Source organism: Rousettus aegyptiacus, unplaced genomic scaffold (genome assembly GCF_014176215.1).
Source record: "Rousettus aegyptiacus isolate mRouAeg1 unplaced genomic scaffold, mRouAeg1.p scaffold_m13_p_5, whole genome shotgun sequence".
NCBI classification, from domain to species: Eukaryota; Metazoa; Chordata; class Mammalia; order Chiroptera; family Pteropodidae; genus Rousettus; species Rousettus aegyptiacus.
Genome location: NW_023416308.1, coordinates 99,087,164 through 99,100,992, shown reverse-complemented (window position 1 = coordinate 99,100,992; position 13,829 = coordinate 99,087,164). Strand labels below are relative to the sequence as shown.

The 13,829-nt window shown below is 36.2% G+C and overlaps 1 protein-coding gene across 1 annotated transcript in view; it reads left to right on the top strand.

The window, feature by feature from the left end:
• The first annotated feature begins 89 nt into the window (after window positions 1-89).
• The window catches only part of CCDC73 (coiled-coil domain containing 73), a 220,122-nt gene continuing 206,382 nt past the window's right edge, over window positions 90-13,829 (top strand). The window contains exons 1-2 of the mRNA XM_036221505.1: window positions 90-384; window positions 7,867-7,977. The gene's annotated coding sequence lies outside the window, so the exon portion shown is untranslated. The remainder of the gene's footprint in view (window positions 385-7,866; window positions 7,978-13,829) is intronic.

The following is a 13,829-nucleotide window of genomic DNA, read 5'->3' as shown; positions in this document are numbered from 1 at the left end:
CAGACTCGGACCAGCTGGGGGTAAACCGTCCCACTGTAGATCACCTCTGGGACTTGGCAAGTTGCTTACCTGCCCTGTGCCTCAGTGACCCCACCTGTGACGCGGGGGTAGTATTAGTCCCCGCTTCACGGTGTTTTTTATGAAGGTTACACAAACTAATTCACGTTCGGCGTTTTAGTTGTTGAGTCTGGAACTTAAGTGCTTACATTAGGTCGTGGCGATAAATGCATTTAGTTTTTCACACATCCCTCCCTGTAAAGAACAAGCAAATCTTTACCTGGCCCAGGAGAGCAATGTTCAGAGGTCACAGTCAGGAGGGCAGCTGGCTGTCCTTGGGGCTGTCTGCCAAGGCATTGGGTGCTACTTCCAGTGACTCTGGGTCAGGTGCGTAGGGACAGAGTTTTCTGTGGAAAGGGAGGGAAGGCCAGGAAAAAGGGGAGGGAAGTTGATGGGAAGTTGAAACAAGGAAATCCAGGGTCCAATGCTGGGGTGCCTCAAAGGGTGAGTGATCTAAGAGACCCATAATTCAATTGCCAGTATTTGCCCGTTTTTTTTTTGTTGTTGTTGTTTTGTTTGTTTGCTTTTCCAATTTGGGAATTTTGCAGTCACTTTAAACCTTTGGTCCCTATAATAAATAACTTCTTGGAAAGGGGATGACTGTAATCAGGTTATAAATGAGAATGGTGTTTAACTGGCAGTTCATTACTTAGCTTATTGAAAGAAGCTCTACATGTGATTGTTTCAGAAACTACATACTAAGGAAAATACATACATTTGGTTGTTTCAGAGAATACATACTAACAAGCTGTGACCCTAGGGACCCGATTTTAGTGGGTGGTACATGGGCAATTGATGTTCCTAAGATTTAGAAAAGATTGCTACCAGCTTTGTCCTTTTTTTAATGTGCTCTCTCCCCCTGGTGGTTGTAAAGCCTGGCTTTATTTCCGATCGAGGAATTTCCTTTACAATTCTTGGTTACTGCTCACAGAGATAAGATAAAATTTAGAACCAGTTTCAGGCACTTAATAGGCCTGTTACCTTTTAGTCTGTCCCATGTTGCATAACTAACTGCATGAGCACACAAGTTCATCCTCACTATTTGAGATCCTATTTCTGAAAACAAATATTGACAAACTCTAATATTGGGTTTTTTTGTAAAAGGCTGGTGATCTCAGTGACCATTTTCATAATTTGTATAACATATCAAAGAATTTTTACCGGCTTGTGCTATATTTGTCTATCTCACCTGAAATGCTGTATTTCCTCTTCTCTACTTAACCACATCTATGTACCTTGGAGGCTTAAATCAAATCCCACCTTCTTCACTGGACATATTTTTCCAGATTACCCTGATAAATTCCTTCTCTAGTCACCGATGGCACTTATCAAGTACATTATTATTTAGCCCCTCACCCCCTTGTATAGATACTACCTAATTATTTCAGCACACACCTCTTGATTGTCTAGCAAAATGGAAAATTGTCCAAGGTCAAGGAGCATATTTTAATTGTTCAGATTTCTTTGAGTATCTGTAGTATTGGGCACATAGCAGATGTCTTGATTGTTCTCATCAAAATACAGAGCTTTAGAAAAACATCAGCTTCATTCTTTTTATTGGTTAATATTTAGAAAACTTTATTAAAAATAACTCAAAAATAAGTTCATCTCATCTCTAGCAATCATCACAACCAATTTATGACATGTAGGAAAATTTCTTCCAGCCCTTTCTGGTCAATTCAGTGCATTGCTGCACAGCCTGTGAGCTTTTTTCTTTTCTTTTGCTGTACTATAAAACTACCAGCAGCATGTACCCAGGTGGTAATTTTGCAGGTTTTTTTTTTTTTTCAGTTAGAGTGCTTTAAAATCACTTTTATTGATTATTTCTCAAATAAGTGTGGCAAGTTGATATTTGTTTAGCATATGGGAAAACTTCCCTGATCTAAACTTGTCTAAGCCAGTCAAGAGGTAGGAAACAGAACAGAAAGTTCATGATTCACTAGTTTTGATGCAATCCTAAAATGTGTGTGTGTGTGTGTGTGTGTGTGTGTGTGTGTGTAACCAAAAACAACCAACACCTCTAGTTTCTTCAGCAATATAAACCAATGATTTGTAAAAATCTTTTGGAGATTTTTGAAAATTTTGTTATTAAGGTAGCAATCTGCCATCTTTTCACTATTAAACATCGAAGATGTAATTTTTGAATTTCTACTTCAAATTTAAAAAATTAAAGAAAACAAACAAACAAAAATTTCTACTTCAAACTGGCTAATCAGACTCAGGCTTAGGTCTTAACCAAGGTTCACCATACCAGAAATTGCTGAAGGAGACTATTTGTGTTGAGGAAATTTATCCCTTTCATATTTATTCCCATCTTTGGTGCCAAGTAGTGCGGAAAATGAGGAGGAGGATGCTGAAAGAGAAAGAATTAAAACCTGTTTTTTGGAAAGGATGTGATTCATAATAAATTTGGTGTGAACTGAAGTAAGTTACTTTTCCCATTTTAATCTTAATTTTTAACAGAGTACAACATGATTGTCCTCCATTAAAGAAATTTTGAGCAATAGTACATTACATGATGGATATATCCGAGGAACAATATGAGGCAGCCTTGAGGCTGACCTTTTAAGGTGATTGGATATTATAGGGGGAAAAAGTTTATAATTTCTTTATTTTTTAAATTTTTGTATATTTAGGCTATTACAAGATCTTAAAAGCTTTGAGATTAAACATACACCAAGCTGAAAAGATCCTCTTTGTCCCTTAAGATTTTTTTTGGAAGTAGTTTGCATTATTTGGTATAGATTAATGTCAATTCAAATGAGTGTATTTCAACAGGTTTGAATCCATCTGCTCATAGAGGAAAAAAATTAGATGTTCATGTCCTTATAATGGCGTTTTAGAGGTGACCAAAGACCCTGGGTCTACGAGGACTTTAAATATAATCTAAAAATCACATTCTTAAAAAAAAAAAAAAATTATTTACCAATAATGGCTTCTACCATTATGCACATTTTTAAAATGCAGATTCCTTTCCCCTGTCCCACTTTTTGATTTCTTGCTTCCAGGATAGTGTTTTTGAGAATCTCTATCATTTTTTTTTTAATTGTGGTAAAATACACATTTCTTCATCATTTTAAACATGCACCACTGATAATTACAATGCGGAATGTTAGAGAACTATATTTTCAAAAATATACCTCATAAAGATTTCTTTTACCTGGCAGGACTTTTAAAATAGAATGTTAAATTTCGAAACAGCAGGAATTTTTGTCTTTTCACTGCTCTAGCATCAGTATTTAGTTCAGAAGATGGATCATAGTTGGCTCTCAACAATTGTTGTGAATACCCGAAAAGTAAAATATCCCGGATGCAATAAGTATCAAGCAAAAAAGCACATTTCAAATGTATAATTTTCTGTATTTACAGTATACTCAATATGATGATATATCCTAAATTTTTTTTTTAAAAAGCATAAAATGTTTAAACTTTCATAGAATTTTACTTGCATATTTAAGTCATGGAAAGCTGAGGAATAAATTAGTATTAATAATGAATTGCCCTTCATGTGATTTCAAATAAGGCCTTTTAACGTTTTCTTATTAATTAACTTAGAATAAATCATGTTTACCATAAGTATTTTGTAGAAATATTCCAGTTATCTATAGTCCACCCCCTTTGTTTTTTATATAGACCATAAATCAACAATGACCCTTTCTCATGGAGTAGTGAAACACATTAAACAGTTGTTTCATTCTTTTGTTCTATACAAATTTCAATTAAATTAAGAACTAATATATAGCATGACCAATATTTAGAACATAATGTCTGTAAAGTTGTGTAACTATTTTGGGCTGGTAAACTAATAAGTAAAGATAAACTATGACCGTTGTAGTCATAATTTTATTGAGGTGCCAGAATTTGGCTTAGAGTGATGGTTTTCCCTTTTACAAACAGAGTTTCTTTTTTCCTCCACAAAATGGATACAACTTTATTTTCCTTCCGAAGTAACATGTGCAAAGTCTAAAATACATACTACCACTGAATATTTAGAGCTACAAAATTTCCAAATTTATAAGCATTTACTTTCTCTAAAAGAATTCAAGTTACTGTTCATATATTACCTGAGTCAACATCTAGTCAAAAATAGCCTTTTCCGATAGCCACAAGATACAAAACTAAGTACGTGGCTTTCCAGAAAGTGACGCTGAATGTTTCTCCTGTCTCACTGGTGTTATTCCTCAGTCTCCTCTCCTCTGATGGTATTCTTATCTCTTCTGTGCCTCTTTGTGTTTGTGTGTCCAAGGCTTAGACCTTCGTCCTCTTCTCTATTTATTCACTCTTTCATCCAGTCTTGTTTTTAAAGACTATTTGAGGACTCCCAAAATTATATCTGTACTCTAAACATTTCATTAAAACTTCAGCCTCATTTATCCTGTTGCCAACTTTATATCTTCATTTGGATATTCAGTAATCATCTCAAACTTAATGTGTCCAAAACCAAACTTCTGATCTCTTGCCTCCAGATCTGCTCCACATAAATTTTCTCCAGCTCAGTTAGTGGCAACTCCAAGTCTCTAGTAGCTTAGGCCGAAAATCTTGGAGTTGACGTTAACGTCTTTCTTTCTTTCACACCTGTGAACAAAAAGGGGTCACATAACTAAACCTGACAAGCTCAGGGGAAGCCTGCATGGCGAGCCTTACAAACTCAGAGATCGAAAGTAACCTTAAAGGATGGTCTGAATATAAAAATTCTTAACTAAAAGCAGGTCAGAGCACATTAGTCACATCCTAAGCCTGTCGCTTTCTTGACAAAGGTCGATCTTTACCTTATGTGAGCCTGTTTATTGTCTTTTTGCATCTAAGATAATGCGGCTTTGAAAGCTCAGCTAATCTCCTTTTCCAGATCCCTCAGAGCATACACCAGAGCATGAGACCACAAAACCCCTCACTGTTATCTTGTTCCCTGAATACCATCTCTGTCCTGTAAATTTTAATTATTCTGCCCATACCCACCAGTGTAAAAGGAGTCTGTCTCTCCATTTTACTTTTTATCCAATCCCAGAGGTTTCTCCCTTTGCTTTTTTCCACCCACTTAATCTACCACCAGGGGATTGCGTGTAACCCCCCCCCCCCCTGACATCTCCTCCTTTGATTTTAATGTATAAAATAAATTGCAAAACTGTCATTTCTCAATTCATTGACATTTTGCTTCCTAGCAGTTGTTATCAGCTTGGCTCAGATAAGCTCAAACATTTGCTATAGATTTAGATATTTCTTACGTTGACACACCCTACACACAATTCATGAGGAAATCTGTTGGCTATATTTTCAAAATATATCCAGAATCTGAACATGTCCCATTACCTGGCCTGAGTTACTATTATCTGTTATAGCCTGATTACTGTAGCTTCCTGATTTGCCTCTCTGTTCTCTCTGCCCCCACACTTTTCAGACTCTTCTAACAAAGCAGCTAGAATAGTCCTTAAAACATAACTCAGATTATGCCACAGAGTGAACTCTGCAAAGGCCGCCCACACCCTACTCTTCCATCCTTCCATTCCAGCCACAGTAACATCCTTGCCGTTTCGTTAACATCAGACACATTCCTACTTTAGGGTCTCTGCATGGCTATTCACTCTGCTTGCAATGCTTTTTTTTCCCCAAATAAACTCATATTTTTTAAGTTTGGCTCAAATGTCGCCTTCTCAGTGAGGACTTCCTGAACCATCCTATTTGCTGCGGTCATGACCTCAGCTTTCACATCTATCCCTCAGGCACTGCAGGTCTTCCTTATCTTGGTCTTTTTCTCTTTTCCAAATTTCTTATTCCTTTCTAACGTATATACTGACTTTTTAAAAATATCTATTGTTTATCTGTTATTGATCGTCTGTTTTCTCCCCCTTTCCAATAAAATCTCTGTGTGGGCATGACTCATTGACATATTCCAAGCACCAAAAACAGTGCCTCAGTGATATTGTGATTTACATAAAATATATATTTGATCTTCATCCCCATGTTAAATGAAAAAACTTCCATGGCCTAAAGCTTTTCTAAAAGAAAGGGTCGATTGAGCCATATGCTAGTCAAGAAAAGGACCACAAAGTCGTAAACCACCAGCCTTGGGCTAGGTGGACAAAGCAACATGTCTGCCGTCCAGAAAATGAGGGGCTTTTTTTTTTTTTTTTTTTTTTACACCAACTGGAGGAAGGAAGATGTAAGATATTTTGAAAGAATTTACATCGTCTGTAGATGGAGTGGGAGAAGATGAAGGGGAACTAGTTCTGGGCTAGGTGCAGAGCCTGTAAGGAAAGAGGAAATGTTTGCTTCTTAGGATTGGTTGTGGGCAGCATTCTAGAAAGCTCATGTGTAATCAAGAAGCTGAGGTGCCTGGTGGTGGTGGTCTCCGGCGCCGGGCTGTTCTCTTTCAGATAATCTCAGAAGTAGCCACCTGGAATTTAATTCAGAGTTTCAACATACACTCAGGAATGTGAGCAGTCTTTTGTTGCTTTTGCTTGTCTTGAAGTTATTAACCGATTAACCTCTCCTGTCTTTTCCTTCTACCCTCTGGCTAGATATCATTAATTTGGGACATCTCAGAATTTTTTCCTTGTCACTACAGGGCTCCTAAATCCTTGGAATTAACTAAGTGATGAGAGCAACAAAGGTGTCTTTTTTATGTTAATAAGGCAACTTTTGAAAAGCTCCTAAGGCTGGGTCTGGTTGCCAGGGGAACCAACCAAAAGATGAGAGTTGGAATTTTTGGTCAATCTCCCAACTCTGACCTCTGGGGAGGGAAGAGGAGCTGAAGTTGAATCTGTGGCCAATGATTTAATTAATCATGCCTCTGTAATGAAGCCTCCATAAAAACTTAGAAGGATGGGGTTCAGTGAGCTTTCAGGTTGGTGAAAACGTGGAGATTCAGGGAGAGTGGTGAGCCTGGGGAGAGCATGAAAGCCCTTTGCCTCTTGCCCCACACCTTGCCCTATGTGTCTCTTCCAACTGGCTGTTTCTGAGTTATATCCTTATATGATAGACCAGTAATTTTTAAGTAAAATGTTTCTCTATGAGATCTGTGAACTGCTCTAGCAAATTAACCAAACCCAAAGAGGTGGCCATAGGAACCTCCAATTTAACGCCAAGTCAGGCAGAAGTTGTAGCTAGCCTGTACTTGCAATTGGCATTTGAAGTGGAGGACAGACAGTCTTGTGAGACCAAGCCCTTAGTCTGTATCTAAATTCTTTTAAGCAGGCAAACTGCTCCTCCTCACGGTTAGGCAGCTTTTGTTCTAGCAGTTTTTTTTTTTTTTTTAAAGGATTAGCCAAAGTATCAAGATACTGCAGATACCCAATTATCTATCATCACTGCTTAAAGGGTATTTCTAATTAGATTTTTTTTTCCTTGTGATTTCCCAGTGTCTCAAGGGAATCATTCTTAATAGGATTCACTGCAAGTACCATAATATCATTAGATCTTAATTATGGGATCTAATCATTTATCCATTTAGAAAATATGTGTAGGTCTCTTATTATGTGCCAGGTACCAGAGTTGGATCCATATTTACTACAAATTTACTACAAATTTGTGGGACTCCTTTGAAAAGAATGAAGAGAAGGAAGAGGAGAAAGAGGAAGATGAGAATATATAAAACTATAAATTCAAAATTAGGTACAGACTTCTGTTTCCTGAGAAGATGAAAAACAAGTACATTTGCCCACTCCTCCTCAAAACAAAATAACCCTCAATACTGTGTATAAAACAAACCTCATACAACTCTGAAGGGTGGAGAAAAGAAGACAGGCTGGTTAAGGGCCTTGGGACCCAGAAATGATATGATAACAAGTTCTCCTTTTGCCTCATGTATTACAGAGTCAGAGATGAAGAAGCCAGTAGCCCGGATACCCCACCAGGTACAGACAGAAAAGCCCCAACCAAAAAAAAGCCTGCACTCTCTAGCCAGAGGAGTATGAAGACTTGAAGGTAGGAGGACTTGTTTCTAGTTCTGGCTCTTACATTAACAAACTATGACTGTTACCAGTTCAAGGTTTGCGTGCTCAATGCTTCGAAAGGCCAATATTCAAAACGTCAGAGTTTAGAGAAAGGAAAGGTTTAGTAGTGATCGAGAAGGCGACAGCTTGAGAAGGCGGAGGAGTCTTAAGGCTTCTTCAAGTCCATCTTAAAAGAGCCCAGAATTCAGGCTGCTTTTATGTTAAGGAAAGGAAGGAGGGGCAGGTAAAAGGTGAGTGAGGATCACAGACATCTAGGTGCCAACAGGGATCCAAGAAAGAGCACAAAATCTCTAAATCTCCTTGTTCCGCAGTCCATTCATTCCTGCTGATCTGAGTCCAGTCTTGAGGCTCTTGTAAATCTTTGATAAACAGTCATTAAACAGTCATTATTTTGTACCTATTTTCCTCACCTCTGCAGGAGAAGCACCTTCTGACAAGGGGCTGTTCATGCAAAAACTCAAGCTTTAAGCAGAATTCTATTAGTTAATTCACATATTAGTTAATTTGCTTATGATGTGCTTTAACATAGTTTTTTTTTTTTTGAAGTTTATGTTTCTTATTTTGGGATTCTTTGAGCTTTTTTGATTGTGGGTTTATTGTTTTTATTAAATTTAGAAAAATTTTGGCCATTATTTTAAAAAAATTATATATATAATTTTTTTATTTTTTGGTCTCCTTCTTCCTCTCAGGGACTCTTGTTTTTTCTATGTTAGGCTGCTTGGAATTATTTTAGTGTTAGTTTTTTAGTCTTTTTTCTCTGCTTTTATTTTCATAGTTTCTATTACAACATCTTCAAGTTCACTAATTATTTCTTCTAAAATATCTAGTTTGATTTTTATCCCATCCAGTGTATTTTTCATCTCAAAATTATAGTTTTCACCTCTTAAACTAGATGTTGCCATTGGTTTTGGCCTTTAAAGAGCAACAGAGAGCATTTAAGGCTTTCCAATGGGTAAGTAATCAGTTGTTTAAAATCACTGACTGTAGTGTGGAGAATGAACAGAAGGAAAGCAAGATGAGAAAGGGAGAGATAGCAATTTGTTGGTTACTATAAGTAGTCCTGGAAGTTGATGCTGTTTTAGACCAATAAAATGACATTGGAAGACAGAAGCAGGGAAAGGTAAGATTTATTTAGGAACTGAAAGAATATTATTGGCTTTGTGAAATGTAAAGAATATGACGCAGTAGGAAAACTTTTTGACCCCTGTGTGAATGGAGTTTCATTGTGAAACTCTGAAAATCTTACAGCAGAAAAGAGGTATGAATATAAAATGTGTTCTTGCTTCCAGATAGACCAGAGATCATTTTAAGCCAGTCTATGGTGTTTGCAGGGCTGGCTGTCAGCTTTTCTTTGCTGTAGTTGACATCTCACTGGTTTTTATGGATTGAATATTTTTGTTCCTCCAAATTCGTATGTGCAAGCCCTATTTGGAGATGAAACCTTCAAGAGATAATTAGAGTTAAATGAGGTCATGAGTGTGAGGCTCTCATGTTGGGATTAGTGTCCTTATGAGAAACACCTTAGTGCTTGCTCTCTCTGCCACTTGAGGGCACAGAAAGACTGCAGCCCATTTACAAAGTGGGAAGAAAGCCCTCGCCACCAGCAGCTGCCTCTGCTAGACCTTAACTGGGAATTCTAGCCTTCAGAACTGTGAGAAAATAACTTTCTGTTATTTCAGCCACCTACTCTGTTGTATTTTGTTATAGTAGCTAATGTGGTGGTGTTCAACTAACAGTTATAGAGACTTTGCAGCTTTCTCATTTGGATGGCAGAGTTTTGTTCATAAGCAGTATGGCTATACTTTTAAAAAGACAAGTGTTTGCTTTGCAATGCTTTGTGAACGGTGCTTTAATACATAAGCTTTTTGATAGTGAATTGTTTGCAAACTTCTGTGATAATGTTAATACATTTGCATTAGCACTGGCTGTGAAAAACCCTAACTTCCTAACATCTACTTAAGTCAAATAACATTATCTTATAATAAACTCAATGGAGGACTGGCATTTAAAAGGCTTTATACTGATTGGCCTATTAACAGTTTTTAAGTCATTGATAAAGAGTGTATGCAAACACGACTAATTAAAAAGAATTTATTCTAAAGCCAGGTTCTTTCTGTTGGGCTGTTGCTAGAGTTTTGAATTCTCTGGCTTCAATGCTTAAAGACACCAGCTCTCTGATGACAGCCCATTCACTTCCAGATTAAATGGAAATTAAATATAAGAATTAAGGGAATGGACTCTGATCTGTTGAGAAGCACAATGACAACTAAGAGGGTGACATGCAAAAGATGGGTACTGGAAGAGTGTAGTCTTTTAAAGATAGAGAAAGCAGTGAATGGACCACTGACAGTTTGGCATTTTGAACTAATTAAAGGCCACCTTGAAAACACTAAACTGACTTCAAAAACACCTCTCATTTGTATATTCACCGTCTATCCAACACATCCCTATTAAGTGCCCATTGTGTGAAAGACCTGCTGTTGGAGATAGAGCGGACACAGACCTTAAGCACTTCATAACTGACTGTTGATATGAGAGACATGTTTCTAATCAATCTTCTACTACTGTCACTAGATGAACTAAGCACTAATGGGTATGTGCATGTAAAATAGCTGCTTAATAATGTTGAGAAAGTCTTGCAAGTTGGTAAAAGATAGTAAATAATGTAGTAAGGCCTTTCCGTTTTTACTATTCTGCTATACCTTTTGGTGCTGCTGAACTGAACCACTTTGCATTTCTTCTAACATTCCAGTCTACCTAGGATCAAGAACATTAATAGCTTAAGACTTTGTTTCTTGCCTTATTTTCAGGATGAGAAAACATCCAGATAAGTTTCGTATGACATGACTGATAATTGAGCTAGTTTAGTAGTAGAACTGAAGCAGACAACATTGTCCCGAATACAGACTAAGTATTATGCCATCTTCCTCATGCAGCTTTGTTTAAAAGTCCTCCCAACCCTCTGAGGCTCAGCATAATCATTACTGCTTCCATGAAACCTTTCCTGACGCTCCCCAAGTACTTGAACTCTCTCCCCAGAGTAATTTGCTTACAATGAGCGCACCTAATAGAAACGTTCATTTATTTTTGTCAGGACTGTCTTCCTTAATTATTCTATCTGGAGCATCTCAAATCCAAAAGACAGTACTATGAAGTTTTTGTCCCTGGGCCATCTCTGCATGAGGATAAGTGTAAAAAATTATGGCTACATTTCACTTTTTCATAAAATACCAGTGATTTTTGTATTAATAAACTCTCGGTATTGACATTTTTCTCCTGACGTTACAAGTACTATTGCTAAGCTCATTAATTCTTTTATTTCAAAAACCCAGTGAATACCTTTGTTTTCACCTTTTTAATGCTCTCTGTAGCTTTCCTTTCATATATCCAGTTATTTATTCATTGATACTGCACTAGATACTGGGAATGCAGTGGTGAGCAAAACAGTTGAGCATGAAAGAGCACCAATCAAGCAACCACAACCAAGTGTGGTAAATGCTACATTAGAGGAGTCACGGGGCACCTTATCTGGTCCAGAGGGTTAAAACCTAATCTGGTTAATAGAAGCATTATATTAAAGAGAAATCTGTAGATTTAAGAGATGAAGAATAGTTCAGCAGAGTGAACATGAAAGACAGGAAGTAAGAAGAAACATACACATTTGAGGGATTTAACGAGGTTCATTAAAACTGGGCCACAGTGGGGAAGGGCAGGAAAAGGAAGGAGGGACCATTTTATAAAGGGCTTTGTAAACTGTGATAAAGAGTTTGCGTTAAAAGCAATGAAAAGCCATGAGAAGCTTGTGAAGGAGGGAAAGAACAAGATAATTTTGAGGTAATGTAAGGAAAACATATCACATCCATTATTTTCTATTCTATGTCTTACACTCGTTTCATTGTTGCCTTATTCTAAATTCTTTAAGGAGCTAAATTAAAAGAACATCTGTTTGATTTGGTTGTGTAAACAGTAAACTCTCCATGTATCACAGGCAAGTATGTAAAATGTTATTTTTCCAAAGTAATTTCTTGACTCCTGATTAGCATCACAAAATAGATAAGTTTTAACAATAGACTAACAGGTAATTCTATCTTCCTTTTTTATTTGAAACCAGTCAGCTATAAATTATTCATGTTAGCTGAAGAACAGATAGCTGCAGGACCTAAAGTGATTGATAATCCAGATCGTTTCTATTTCACTTTGGAATGTGCTTTTTAATTTTCATTTAAACATGGTATCCCTGAAATCTAGGAATTTGCTTAAAGCCACTGCATAAAAGGGCAAATCCCTAATACATAATCTTGTGAACCATCCCATACTGAGAACTGAAAGCATGTTTTAGGCTGCTGTCAAGTCTTAGTACAGTGGTTTGTAATTTTCTTACACTCTTTTGTATTCTGACTTTTTCTTTAAAACAAGCATACGTATCTTTATTATCCTGATAAGAAAAACTTTTCCACACGGAAAACAGAGTAGCAGTATCTTTTCAAATGTTGAGAAAAGGCAGGTTAAATAATTGAGCTTAGAGAGTTTCTCTGAGAAACAAGGCATTTTAAAAAATATTAATTAAAAGAACATAGAGTAACATTAACAAAGCAATGTAGTATTTAGGTTTGCATATGGATGATTTCAATAACAACTATCTTCTAAAATACTTTGGAGAAAATAAAATGAACACAATTTCAGCAACCAATGAGAACAAAAACAGGGGTTTGATTTTTAAACATTTTTTGATAGAGATCATTGATTACATTAAAGGTTTATTTTTGAACTGTATATCAAGGAATGAGAAATGCTTTTACAATCAAAACTAACTAAAATAGCAAACATGCTCATGCTGAAAATATTTTTACTTAAAATATTTAACATTTTAAAATATTATGAATATTAAGGCAGAATCTTATTCTGAAAAAGAATCAGTTAGGACAACCTCTTTTTACCTTTTGATATAGATAATAAAAATCTCTTGATATTAGCAATCATGTGTAGCTTTGTGCCATTTTCAAATTAAAAAATGAGAAATGTGGCTTAATGGAGTTTTATTTCTTTAAAGGGGGAAAAGGGTTGTTTCTTAACATAGAAACCCAGTTATTTTCTGATATTGTTAGCTGAAACTGAATAATTAAATATTGACTTAATTATTTGGAAAAATCGTGGGTGGACCTTATACCATCTGTACCTAATAATTCTGTTTAGGACTCTACAATATGATGTGTTATATGAGGAATCTATAACATGATGATGCTTTTAGATAATACAGTACCTCAGTTTTCAATTCTTAAAAAAAAGACCCAACCTCAAAACATTCTGATTTTGTTGTTTGAAAAATTGTTTTCATTTTAATGATCTGAGTTAGTAACAAACAAATATACAAAATTGTCTTTTCACATTTCCATACATTGTATTATGGAACACTTAAAACTCTGGACTACAAATGCAGGTTTCTTTGTATCTCTTAACTTCAATTGTTGTCCCGTATAAATAAAGGTGATTTGCGAAACATGCATTTGTGAACACAGATGCCAAAAGTTGCACATGTAAATTAATGCACAACCAATAGTATACATTGTTCATTTGTGCAGTTTTTGTGTCAAGTGCAACTGACACAAAAACAGTTATCCTGGGATATTTCACTCTATTTAAAAAGCATTTTTGAGAAACAGATGGAACTACAGTTTAAAACAAAAAATATATTCTACAAATACAATAAAATTCACAAATTGTACATCTGAAGAAACTTTGGGGACCCAAAGCTGATTCAATAACCCTGCTGCTATGTTGGTTTATGGGTATATCTCCAAAGTCATAGGATGGAAAGTAGCTGCT